The sequence below is a fragment of the Chiloscyllium plagiosum genome, unplaced genomic scaffold, assembly GCF_037043375.1.
Source record: "Chiloscyllium plagiosum isolate Xiang-an unplaced genomic scaffold, Cpla_swu_hap1 HiC_scaffold_42, whole genome shotgun sequence".
NCBI classification, from domain to species: domain Eukaryota; kingdom Metazoa; phylum Chordata; class Chondrichthyes; order Orectolobiformes; family Hemiscylliidae; genus Chiloscyllium; species Chiloscyllium plagiosum.
Window position 1 is genome coordinate 5,682,312 of NW_028270180.1, and position 12,997 is coordinate 5,695,308.

The following is a 12,997-nucleotide window of genomic DNA, read 5'->3' on the forward strand; positions in this document are numbered from 1 at the left end:
TGTTAACTCTGATTTCTCTCCAAAGATTCTGCCAGACCCGCTGAGCTTTTACAGCAACTTCTTAGCTTTTATTGGTACAGGGATTGAGTTTCGAAGCCGTGAGGTCATGCTGCAGCTGTTTAAAACTCTGGTGCGGCCACATTTGGAGTATTGTGTACAGTTCTGGTCACTGCATTATAAGAAGGATGTGGAAGCTTTGGAAAGAGTTCAGAGGAGATTTACTAGGATGTTGCCTGGTATGGAGCAAGGTCATATGGGGAAAGGCTGAGGGAACTGTTTTCATTAGAGATAAGGAGGTTGAGAAGTGACTTAATTGACACATATCAGATAATCAGAGGGTTAGATAAGTTGGAAAGTGAGAGCCTTTTTCCTCGGATGGTGATGGCTAGCATGAGGGGACATAGCTTTAAATTGAGGGGTGATAGATATAGGACAGATGTCAGAGGTAGTTTCTTTACTCAGAAAGTAGTAGGGGTGTGGAACGCACTGCCTGCAACAGTAGTAGACTCGCCAACTTTAATGGCATTTAAATGGTCATTGGATAAACATACGGATGAAAATGGAATAGTGTAGGTTAGATGGGCTTCAGATTGGTTTCACAGTTCGGCGCAACCTCGAGAGACGAAGGGCCTGTACTGCGCTGGAACGTTCTATGTTCTATGTTCTGTTTTTGTTGCTGATTCACATCATCAGCAATTCTTTCGGTTTTTATTTAGTCTTGTAGATTTGAAATGATATGAGAGATGAGGAACTTTTGTTTTATTCATTTGTGGGATGTGGGAATCACTGGCTGGGCCAGCATTTATTGCTGATCTATAGTTGCCCCTTGAGATAGTGGTGGTGAGCTGCCTTCTTGAACCGCTGCAGTCCAAGTGCTGTAGATAGACTCAAAATTCTGTTAAGGATGGAGTTCCAGAAGGGAGGTTTTCATATCAAAATAAGACAGAGACACGAAACTTAAAAACAAATACAAAAGAAGCAGAAATTTCAAGAAATTTCCAATGCAAGAAATATTAATTTTGGTGGGTTAGTAGACTAATCAATATTAGAAAGAAAAGTGTAGTTGTTGCTTAAGTAGTAGTTGACTTCAGAGGAAGAAGTTTGAAGTTTATGTTTTGTAAAAATCATCATACTCTTACCAGACCATAGGACTGCTTTATCATTAGAGAGAGACGACAGGTGGTGGTTTAACCTTCGGCTCACCACACATCAGGAGAGCGGAAGGATTGAAAAGGAGACCTCAGCTGGTGCAGGAATTCAACTCATGCTGTCAGTGTCAATCTGAATTACAAACCAGATCACCAAACTCTTTTCTATTTGGATAGCTTTAACAACGTGCTTGCACACAATCCTTCATTTTGCCATGTTGTGGGAGCAACATAACCACATGGATTACTGGGTATTCAGAGAGAAGACTCACTACCTCCTCATCTTGGTGACCTAGGATGGACATCACCAATACCTGGGAATAGATCGGGAAAATTGGAAAGAGGTCACTAGGTAACATTAAGCATTGGATTCTAATGATCTGCGGAATTTATAAGACAGAAGAACACGAGGAGTTTCACAGATTTAAGATTCTTAGAAAGAATAAGCGGCATAGAGAACAAGTTCATTTTGTTTTCAATATAATGAAAGCATACAAAGATTATAAATGATCATTTTAAGCTTAAATGGAACAAGAGAGATGATTAAAAAGATCCAAGCTCTTAGTAGAATTTATTAAATAGAAAAGATAATGAAGATTGTGGCAAAGAAGGTAGAGTAGAGGTGGATCACCTATAACAGAAGTTTGTTTAGTTACCAATCCACTTTTACTGCAATTGTTAATCAAACTTAAGTCACTTCTTCAATTGAATTGTATGTCATCAAGTTCTTTTCTAATTGATCTTTATTGTCGATGTTTAATTTCTAATGAATACCACACACGGCTGTTAGGTAAAAGCTTGGTCAGTGCAAACGTGTTTGACTGTTCAGAAAACAATGGATGGAGAAGATTCCAAAAGGAGTGAGGTTCCATTTTTAAACTAGAATCAACTTAATTCTTCAGTAACTATTCTGTTAAAAGCTGGGTATTTTGTTGTTACTGACAAGCTGTAACTGTTTCACCTGAAAAGGTAGTTACGATGTCTTTGCCATGAGCCATTCCAGTTCTTGCTGCTTTGGAGGGTGACCCAAAACTTAAGGTCATGGCTCAGCAGTAGATTGAGGATGTGCAAGTGTACCCTTTGAATAGGAACTGGCTGCTGGCCTCCTTCTCCCATTGTTTGTTGGGCTGATTGATGCTAAATGTCAGAAAGCTGGTCAAACATCTCCAATTTATGTTCAGATGTCTGGGAATAGAACCTTACCTTCCCTGATAAGAGTGGGGGCGGGTTGGAATGCAGTTCACTAGAACATCATTCATTAATCTTGGGATAACATTGACAAGCAATTTATACCATCTAGGAGAAGGTAATGGCTTAGTGGGTATTATAATTAGACTATTAATCCAGAAACTCAGATAATGTTCTGGGGACCTTGGGTTCAAATCCCGCCATGACAGATGGTGGAATTTGAATTCAATAAAAGTCTGGAATTAGGAGAAACCCATCTGGTTCACAAATGTCCTTTAGGGAAGGAAACTGCCATCCTTACTTGATCTGTCCTACATATGACTCCAGGTCAAAGCAAAGTGTTTGACTCTTAACTTCCCTCTGGGCAGTTAGGGATGGGTAATAAATGTTGGCCTAGCCAGAGCTGCCCACATCCTGCGAGTAAATAAAGTCTCTCTTGTTTCCCTCAGTGACCCAACATTCAAGATGTGATCTAATTAGGGAATAGTCTACTTCCAGCTCATTACCCTTTCAAGCGTTTGAACAATTCCTGATTGCTAAGAGCTGCTTCTCACATTGATGCCTGAAATTGGTGGTGTCATAATGTGTAACTGACCAATAGGTAATAACCAAGTTACATCCTGCATGATAACTGCAGCTAATAATTTATTTGGTCAACAATGGCAAAACACTTCATCTCAGCAAAACTGGTAATATATTTCACATCTAATAATCTCAACTGACAAGCTTCAATGACCAGGGAGCACATTGAGAATGATTAGTACAATAAGCAATTTCAGTGCAAGTTGCAGTTCATTTCTGGAATTCATGGATCATGAATATCAACTGAAGTTTCAATGCCAAATCATCTGTCTTTTCCTCAGGGATGGCTAATGAACTGATTACACTTCCTTCCACAGGACCTTCTCCCTTTTCTTTCCACTCAGCATCAACTACATTTGAGGAGGAAGGAGTTGCAGATGGTTCCCCTGGCACAGTCACACAGTTTACCAGTCCTGGGTCCTTGCTTGACAGCACATCTCTCTCTGCTATCACACTGACAAAACACAAATAGAGTCATTGATCAGTCAGGTTTCCAACACTCAAATGCTTTAAAATAGCAACCCACTTAGGTTCGCAGTTTTATATTGACTTATAAGTGTCAAAATGTTTTACAGGCGATGAAGTAATTATCGAAATGTCTCTGCAATTACAATGTAAGAAATAGGGGATCTCAGTCTGTACACAGCAAACTCTCACAAACTGTAAGTTGATAATAACCAGGCTACAGTGATGTTGGTTGTAGGCCAGGGAGAATCCTCCTGCTCTTTGAACACCTGTATGGGATCTTTACATTCACCAGAAAGAGCCTCAGTTCAAATTAATAAACAAAGATAGAATACATAATTCAATTATTCTCAATGTACAACTGGTACACTGTATCTTGTGGTAATAATAGATTTTTTTAATGTCTGCAAGGAGATTGTATTTGAAGAAGCTATTGGATAGAAAACAAAATATGGAAACTGGATCTCGACTGTGGGTGACAGACTCAAATTATTTTATTTTATTTATTCATTTGTGGGATGTGGGCATTGCTAGCTGGGCCAGCATTTATTGCCTGTGTTGAGTTACCCTTGAGAAGGTGGTGGTGAGCTGCCGTCTTAAACCTCCACAGTCCACCTGCTGTAGGTTTACCCACAATGCCATTAGGGAGGGAATTCCAGGTCTGGTCATTTTTGGGTCTTGTATGTGTTTGGTTGAGATATCCCCTCAATAGAATAATCTGAGATTCACAGCCTGAACTCATTTATGATAATTCTCTCTTATAGTATATTGTAAATACTGGAGGGATTGAAGCGAAAGCAAGATAACACTTGAATTGTCATGTTTGGAAATGTGTCAGGTAAATTTAAACTTTTTACTATGCATGATATTTTAATCTGGCAAAAAAAATGGAAATATGGAACAATTAATTTTGCCCAATATTAAGAACTAATTTCATTCACCAATAGTGTGATATGAACTGACTCTTTAAAGTCAAACAATAAGTTCCTTATTAAAGCTATAAAGTCAAACTTAACTTGTTCACAAAAGGGAGCAATATTTTAATACATCTGTTAGATTGATCTGGCGTAAGAAGAAATCTTATTGGTGTTGTCATTGATTGAGGTAAGAACTGAAAAAGGAATGGTCTTGATGATCCAACTGATTATTTCTCATTTCATTACCTCAGCCAGGGATAGACTCAGCTACGGAAAGCCAATAAAATGGTTTGGTCCAAAACTCACCATAGGGATTTGTCCAGCCTTTTTCTCATAGGAGGAAAGCCTGCTGTTTTGGATTTTCCTGAGTATATCTTCCATGGCTGCAAACTGTTAACTAAAAAGTTTAAAAATCAGTTCTCCTGCTACTTGACAAACATTTACAAATATAAGATTTTCATGGAGCTAACACATCATTACATTCCATAATGGTTCCTATGCACCTCACAGACTTAACCATGTTATCCAGATTTTGAATGCAAGAAAGCACATGGCAAGGTTCTTTAAATAGTAATGGGATGAATAATCTTGTATTTGGTGGTCAAATGATGGATGAATGCTTGACAGGAGAATGCTCTAATTTTCTGGGATAGCTTCATGGAATAACTAATGTCAATCTGAACTGCCAGAACAAAGGACTTAGTAGTCACCTCCATCATTCTAACAGTCCCTCATTATTACATGGAAAACTCAACACTAGTGTATTTGGACACTACAGCTTCTTGTGGTACAGTGGCGGCGTCCCCACCTCTGAGCTAGGATGTCCGAGTTCGAGACCCATCTGCTCCAGAGAAGTATCACAACATCTCTGAACAGTTTGATTAGAAAATGTTTAAAATTTGACACAAATACCAAAAGAAAGTCTTTCCTTTATCTAACACTTCACCATATTTTATTTCAGCACAGTCCCTAAGCACTTCACATAGATTGAAGTATAAAGACACTGACTGAGTGTGCAATTACTGCTGTTATGGACTCAACATCAAAGCTGTTTGCACACACCATGATTCTGCAATCAATAGTAGAATGAATGATCATAATTTAGACTAGGTTGTTTACTTAAGCCCTGGAGTATCCTTGGCAGCCTCTGTCGAAGTGATGCGTTATCATCTGATCTATTCCAAATATACAGTGACAAAGTAACCATTAGATCCAATCAATCTCCCATTAGAAAATAATAACTGTCTACGCAGAGTTCATAGGCAAAAGCTGTAACCTGTGCTGGTAAGATTGAGGATTTAATAGGAAACAGATTTAAAGAGGCAATGATGACGTGAGTAAAAACTATTTAACATAGCAAATGATTAGAATCTGGAATATATAACCTGACAGTGTGGTGGGGTAGGTTTAACTGAGGCTTTTGAAGGGGAATTGAATCATTATTTGAAAAGGAAGAATGAAATGTCATGGGGTGAAGGCAGTGAAATGGCACTACAAAGACCCAGGTCAGATACAATGGGCTGAATAGCCTTCTTCTGTGGTGTAACCATTTTTGAGATATCCATTCTTGTCATGTTAATAAGTACACAGCATAGAAAAATACCCTGACGTAAATAAAATAATTATAAAAATTAAGGTATCTTTTACATTAAAATCAATAGTCTATCTACTCAAATATTTCATTTGCAGAAGTAAAAAGTTAGTGGATTTTGGATATCTGAACTAAACACCAAGTGTTGAAGAATCTTGACAGGCCAGGCTGTGACTGTGAAGAGAAAGTCAGTGTTAACACTTCAGGTTGGTACATTTCATCAAGACTGAGGAATATCAAAGATATAGTTGGGATATTTAAAGAAACAAGTTTTTTTTTATCGGAAATCATCCAGTCTACTTCACAAAAAAAGTGTGCCTTTCTCTGGGTCACACCTGACAAAATTTCTGAATCAGATTTATCAGAGAGAAGTGCCTGAAATGTAGAGACGCTTACGCCATGTGAAAATGTCTACACTTACTTTTAAATCTGTAGATACAATTTACTTAAAAGTTTCACTTCTTTATTTTGCATCTTTTTAAAAAGAGATGTTCTTGTGAGTCAGACCTTTTGCACCAATAATTAAGGTGCAACATAGTTCTCGGAGTCAGAGATCTTATTCCAAACAACTAAAACACCAATACTTTCAGAATTGACTTGTCAGAAAAATCCAAAACTTCTAAATCAATTAATCTCTAAGCTCTTCTGCATTCCTCTCCTTTTCAGAGGATTAACTGAGCAAAACACACAGCTCTGGCAAGGCAAAACTGCAAAACCAAGAAACTAAGAAATTAAAAACAAAAATTAAGTTATCGCGTTCCCAGACTCCAATGAAAATAATGAAAGGAACTGGAATCGGAAGTGTAATCTCTTTGCAAATGAAATGAACAAGATTATTTCAATGGGGAGAATATGACGGGGGGGGGCGGGGGGAATAGAAATTCCAGCGCAAATGAGCTGGACTGGAACACCGACTCGAAGTTAGATTGGAAATGGTTTTGAAAGGAGCAGAACCTTGAAACAACTGCAGCACTCCGCAGACTGGGGAGATGAAGATGCGGGAGCGTGGCAGGTGCAGCGGAGTTATTGGGTAGAAGGGGAACGGAGGGGACTGTATCAAGGGCTGGGCGAAATGGTGAGTCAATACAATGCTAGAATAAGAAGTGCTACTAAGACTGACCAGTTCTGTTTCTTGGGTAATCTTCCGCGGAGATGGTATCCCTGGACTGTCCCTGGCACAGCGGTAGTTGGAAACCAGAACCCAGCAGGAGCAGGTGAACACTGGAACTCTCCGTGGTCCTGAAAGCACCGGCTGCGTCGTCTTTGAACCTTTGCAGTGACTTCTCTCACTCACACACACGGGTGTTGTCTGAATGGGCCATCGCTCCCGCCTTTTATAATCACCAAACTTGTCCACATAACTGGTCCAGGATGCTGACACGCCCTACCCTGGCAGACCTTTCCACTTATCTCCAAATGTGTGGCCACGGCAGAAGGAACCATCATACTGCGTGTATTCGTTGGGACCATGGTTTAATTTCAAAATTAAAACATCAAAACAAATAGACAAACGCACTGAAGGCTCTTGTGGAGTAGTGGTAGTGTTCCGAACAAACGAAAACAGAAAAATTTCTCGGGAAACTCAACCAATCTGGCTGGAGAGAAAAAAAAGAGTTAACGTTTTGAGCTCAGAGCTCCTACCTCTGAGCCAGAGACAGAGATCAAGTCCCACCTGCTGCAGAGGTGCGTCATAACATCTCTGAACAGGTGGGTTAGAAAATATCTGTAATATTATTGTGTCTTGTTATGCAGTGGTAGTGTCCTTACCTATGGACTAGGTACGGCATGAAGCTCACTAGGATGGCATGGTGGCTTAGTGGTTGGTACTGCTGCCTCACAGTGTCAGGGACCTGGGTTCCACTCTCAGGTAACTGCATGGAGTGTACACATTCTCCCCATGTCTGCATGGGTTTCCTCCAGGTGTTCCAATTTTCTCCCACCGTCCAATGATGTGCAGGTTAAGTGGATTGGCAATGGGAAACACAGAGTTACAGGGATAGGGTAGGGGGTGAGTCTGGATGGGATGCTCTTGATGGGCCAAATGGCCTGCTTTCACACTATAGAGATTCTATGATAGGAGATCTAGGTTCAAGTCCCACCTGTTCCAGAAATGTGCCATAACATACTTGAACATAGTGATTTTTAAAAAATTCTATAAGGAGATTAATTATCAAACATATATAGTGTATGAAGTCACAAATCCCAGACTGACTATAGTACTGAAGTTAACCTGTTAATTTTAGATAAAGCAAGCACTCTCAATTATTTAAATAAGATTTAAACATGTTTTAGCTTATGATTGGAATGTGTGCCATTATTATTTAAAGAACTTTGTAAGATCATTTTTCTTTCAAAAATTCGCTTTGATTTATTTTAATGTTAATTTAATTTTATGGTGCTCCAGGTGAAAGTGACTGTCTGTTGCAAAACTGGTCACCAGCTGCCTTCACTCTCTCTTTCCCCCGACTGAAAGGTATTCAGAGAAAGTTTTCAGTAAGTGACATGACCCACTGCCTCTGGTTCTGAAGATGAGGGAAGCCATCGCTGAACTGCGTTTACCCTATGATTGTTGAATGTTGTTGCATTACTAGGCTGTTAAAAGAAAAACAGTATGATAAATTTAATATTTCTGCAGATAATTCATCTTTGAACAGGAACTTGAACAAAATACAATCTCTTAGAGAGTTAGATACTTTTTCATAATCAGTTTCATCATTCATTTACCACAGCTTTATTTCCATAGTCCTTCTTTCATTCTTCCTCCTTTATTTTCCCCATCCCTGTTTCCCCTTTTTCTTTTCCAGTTCAAATCCTCCTTTATATACCCAAAGCATCCCTTTAAGTTGAGTTAGCTCTGTAACAATGACTTCTTGTATAACCCTGACTTCCTTCACTCTCACCACAGGCAGTCATACCCGAACTGTCCAGACCTTATGATTTGGCTTCCTCCACTTCAACATCTCCACTTCTCACTCCCTCCCTTTTAAGGTTCCGACTCTCTAAAATGGACTTCACTCACCAACCTTTTCAACAGCTGCACTAAAGTATCCTTCATTGGCTAAGAGTCTGCTCCTGTGCAGTGTCTTACCATGTTTTATCATATTGCTGGTGCTTTATAAATGCATTCAATATGCAACACCCCATTTGACTATCTCCTACGTTTTAATAAATTAGTTACATTTTTGTTCATGGCAGGAGAAATTAAACATGGTTCATTCTGGGCCAGCAACAAGCAGTGTCAAATTACAAACATTTCATCTCTGGAACTGATCTCAAGTTCAACTCAAAGATTATGCTTGAAAGGAATGTTGGTAGTGCCAGCCAGCCCTAGTGTGGGCAGTTTTTCAAAAAGATTGTTCATAGGATATGGCTATTACTGGCTGGGCCAACATTTATTGCCCATCCCGAATTGTCAACAGGGTAATTGAGAGTCAACCACACTGTATTGTGGGTCCGGACACATGTAAACCAGAAAAGGACATCAAAAGGGCAATAGTGAACAAGATGGACTTTTACACCAATTGACAGTGGTTAACTGATTACCATTAAGCCAGCTCTTTATTGAGTATAAATGCTGCCATGGTGGGATCTGAACCCACACCTTCAGAACATTAACCTGGGGCTCTGAGTTGCTGGTCCAGTGACATTATCACAACACAGTCACTATCCCATTGATGTAAATTCCTGTATTATGAAGGTTGTGGAAGGTTTTGGCACTTAGTGGATGTAGCAGGCATTGTACACGCAAATCTAACTGACCCGAAACCTGGGACTGAGTGGACACATTTGCAGTGACAAAAGTCACAGCTAAACTCTGGGAGCTGGATGCATCCAAAGAATATGACTCTTCGTGCCCCAGAGCTAAAACTATTGATTGAATCTCTGATCAGCATTTAATGTTGGTTCCTTTCACACTTCAGAGATTTTCTGGTTGAGGGGGTAATGTCTCTGCCTCTTGAAACCCCAGGTTCAAGTCCCACTCCAAGACTGAATTGGCCAAGGAAGGTTTGTTCATTATGTGACCAGATTGATTGTCAACCCATAAATTCTTCCAATACAGGCAATAAGAACAGCAGAATTCCTGGTCAGACTCATCATGGAAAATAATATAGAAACCTCTACCTTAATTAGCCATAACTCTAGGCTACCACATGCACTTAAAATAAATATGTTGTCACAACAACTCAAACTTCCTGAGAGGTTTATAACACAATCTTATCTATATAGTAGGTAGTCTTTAAAGTTATATTCAGCTCTTGCCTTTCTCAATTACAAAATTATTTTGGAAAATACATCAGCTTTAAAAGCCAATCCAATATTTGAATGTTGTGTCCATTTCCATTTTATCAATTCTGTTATCATTATTATTACTTATTTAAACTTTTCTCTCTTGTGCTATTGAAATTCTAAATATTCAATCCGACATGGGCTTTCTCTCCCTCACGTCCTCATTGTACTCTCTTCTAGTCAAATACAGAAAATCAGAAATATTAGCTACACACTTGTTCGTAAATGAACAGATTGGAACTAAAGTAAAAGCATTTAGTTGAAAAGGTATAGAGTTATTGAAGAATAAATTCACAATTAAATAGAATTTAAATAAGTACAGAACTTCCATAATCGACATTGGTGGGAAGGTGTGACATTCCCTCTGCTATTGGTGAAGTGTATGTGAATTGTAGCTGGAACAGAAATTCTTCCAAATAATTTAATATTTAAGGCACCCTATTGCAGTCAGACAATGATATATGTGAATTTATGGGTGGTGTGATGGTCCTTTCTCCTGATTTCTGCTGTTTGCTCTGGAGATCTTCAAATAATTGTCAAAGGAAACCAAGAGGTTGAGTTTAATTTACGTAAGCTGTTCTTCAATACCTTGCTTTTCATGTACAAGTGTATATTTACAGGATGGCCACCTGTAGTGGAGTACCAGTCCTCAGTGTGACAGGAAGAGACTGTCCACTTGTCAGCTTCCAGTCTGAGACAGCTTGTATGAGGGTAATGGGGAGAGGCAATAGCACAATTCTATTGTCAACCTGATTGCATAAATTTGAACTATATTTGCTAAGTGTGTAAGTAAGCAGAGATGGCATAAGATTCTGAAGACCTTCATTAAATCCTCTGAAAACAGGCAGGCTTTTTTTTTAGCTGTGTATGAAATAATATGATGACATGAAGGAAAATCTCAAATCACAATTGACAGTTGATGGCTTGAGAGAGGAATGGAACATTACATGACTCAAAAAAGCGAAGAACTGTAGATGCTGGAAATTAGAAACATAAACAGATTTTACTGGAAAAACTCAGCAGGTCTGTAAAAAGAAAGCAGAATTAACATTTTGGGTCCAGTGACCGTTCCTCAGAAGTGACAATAAACTTGGAGAACAGTTATTCCCTTTAAAGTAAAGCGCTGATGACACAGTATGTTCAGAAAATGAAAGATAATAATGATGCAAATAATTCCCTCAATTCCATTCCAATTTCTATTAAACATTAGCTGCACAGAACCAAGCTTGCAGAGCTCAGCAATTATAATCATTTAACTTCACAGATCAGTAAGCATGCCAATTCATGCAATGGGATTTGTAGAGCTGTGGTCTGGTTATTTTATCTCACTGACTTCTTTCCTTTTGTTGTCTCTGCTTTGTTAATTTGACATGACATGCTTTATAAGGCTAACTGTCACAGTTTTAACCTTAAGAATTTCATAGCAGAGTACGACGGTAGCATCAATGTTCAGCAGCTAAAGCAGCGTTGAGAATACCTTATATTGGAAGTAATAAGATCTCTATTCATCTCAGTGATTCAGTGATTCCCTGAAGATTTTGAACTCGGGGATTTTAGCTATAATGCTTCCAGTTGCAGTGAGATGGTTACTTGTGATTTATTAGGAATTATTTTCTGGGAATAATTTCCTGTTCTCTCTCCCTTCCCCTCTGCATATTTGGAGTTATTTAGCTTGACTAATCTCTTGTGGACTCCACAGTCTCTAAGCAGTGCCTCTTTAAGCTAAAGGGGATTTTTGCAATGGAACATGATGAGTGATGGTGGAAAACTTTCAATGGTCCTTTCTCCTGATTTCTGCCTTCTGCTCTGGAGATCCTCAAAGAATTATCAAAGGATGCCAAGGAGTTGGTATAATTTCTATAGGCTATTCTTCATGTATATGTACATATCTACAGGATGACCACCTATAGTGAAGTGCCACAGGGGTCACAATAGTTTAAAATATATCCTAATGACTTGTAAGAAGTAATTGTATGCACCATGGCCAAGTTTGCCAATGACAAAAATAGGTGGGAAGACACATGCTGAGGATGATGCAGAGGGATATAGACAGACAGCAGATTATATTAGACTTGGCACCGCATAATGTGAAGGATTAATTAATAACGTGAGTAAATATACCCCTAGGTAGCAGCAAGCACAATAGGATTGAATTTTATATCCAATTGTGAGGAAGAAGGTAGGGGCTAGGATAAGTTTTTTAAACTGAAATAAGAGCAACGTTGTGGGCAGAAAGCTGAGCTGGCTGAAACAAACTGCATATCAGGTTGGGTGTTAGATCAACAGAGACACAGTGGCAGACATTTAAGGGGATAATTTCAGAATAGTCAAAATAAATATATTCCTAGCACATAGAAAAATTCTAATGAGAGGATCCACAATCCATGGATAACTGAAAAAGTTAGGGAAAGCATCATACTTAAGGAATAAGTACAGAACCATGCAGTGATGATTGGCATGTCAGTTGATTGGTCAGGTCAGAGTTTTGGGGGCTGAGCTCCTATCCGTATGGTCCCCAGAGCTCACTACCTTTGGAACTTTTCTGACCTCCTTCACTCAATACTACCAGGAATGAAGACTAAGTTGTTTTTAAATCCTCATGCTTACTGCCAATCAGTGGCTACACCACAATATTTGTCTTATAATGTTCAGAATGAAGCACTGAGTCCGTTTAAAAATGACAAAATTTGATTGAACTGTTACATTTTTATCCCCATTAGGAGTTCCCCATCATGTTTTTTGAAATGCCTACTGAACTTTGTGTACTCATTCATCTGGCTTATGACCAGATTAAGGAGGTATGAAAATGACAGTTAATA

General features: G+C 38.9%; 1 long non-coding RNA gene across 1 annotated transcript; it reads right to left on the bottom strand.

The window, feature by feature from the left end:
* Positions 1-2,985: 2,985 nt before the first annotated feature.
* Positions 2,986-7,185, bottom strand: LOC122542656 (uncharacterized). The gene is made up of 3 exons (XR_006309849.2): positions 7,012-7,185; positions 4,607-4,697; positions 2,986-3,372 (listed from the first exon to the last, which is right to left on the bottom strand). It is a non-coding gene; the product is annotated as an uncharacterized LOC122542656 (long non-coding RNA).
* Positions 7,186-12,997: the final 5,812 nt, after the last annotated feature.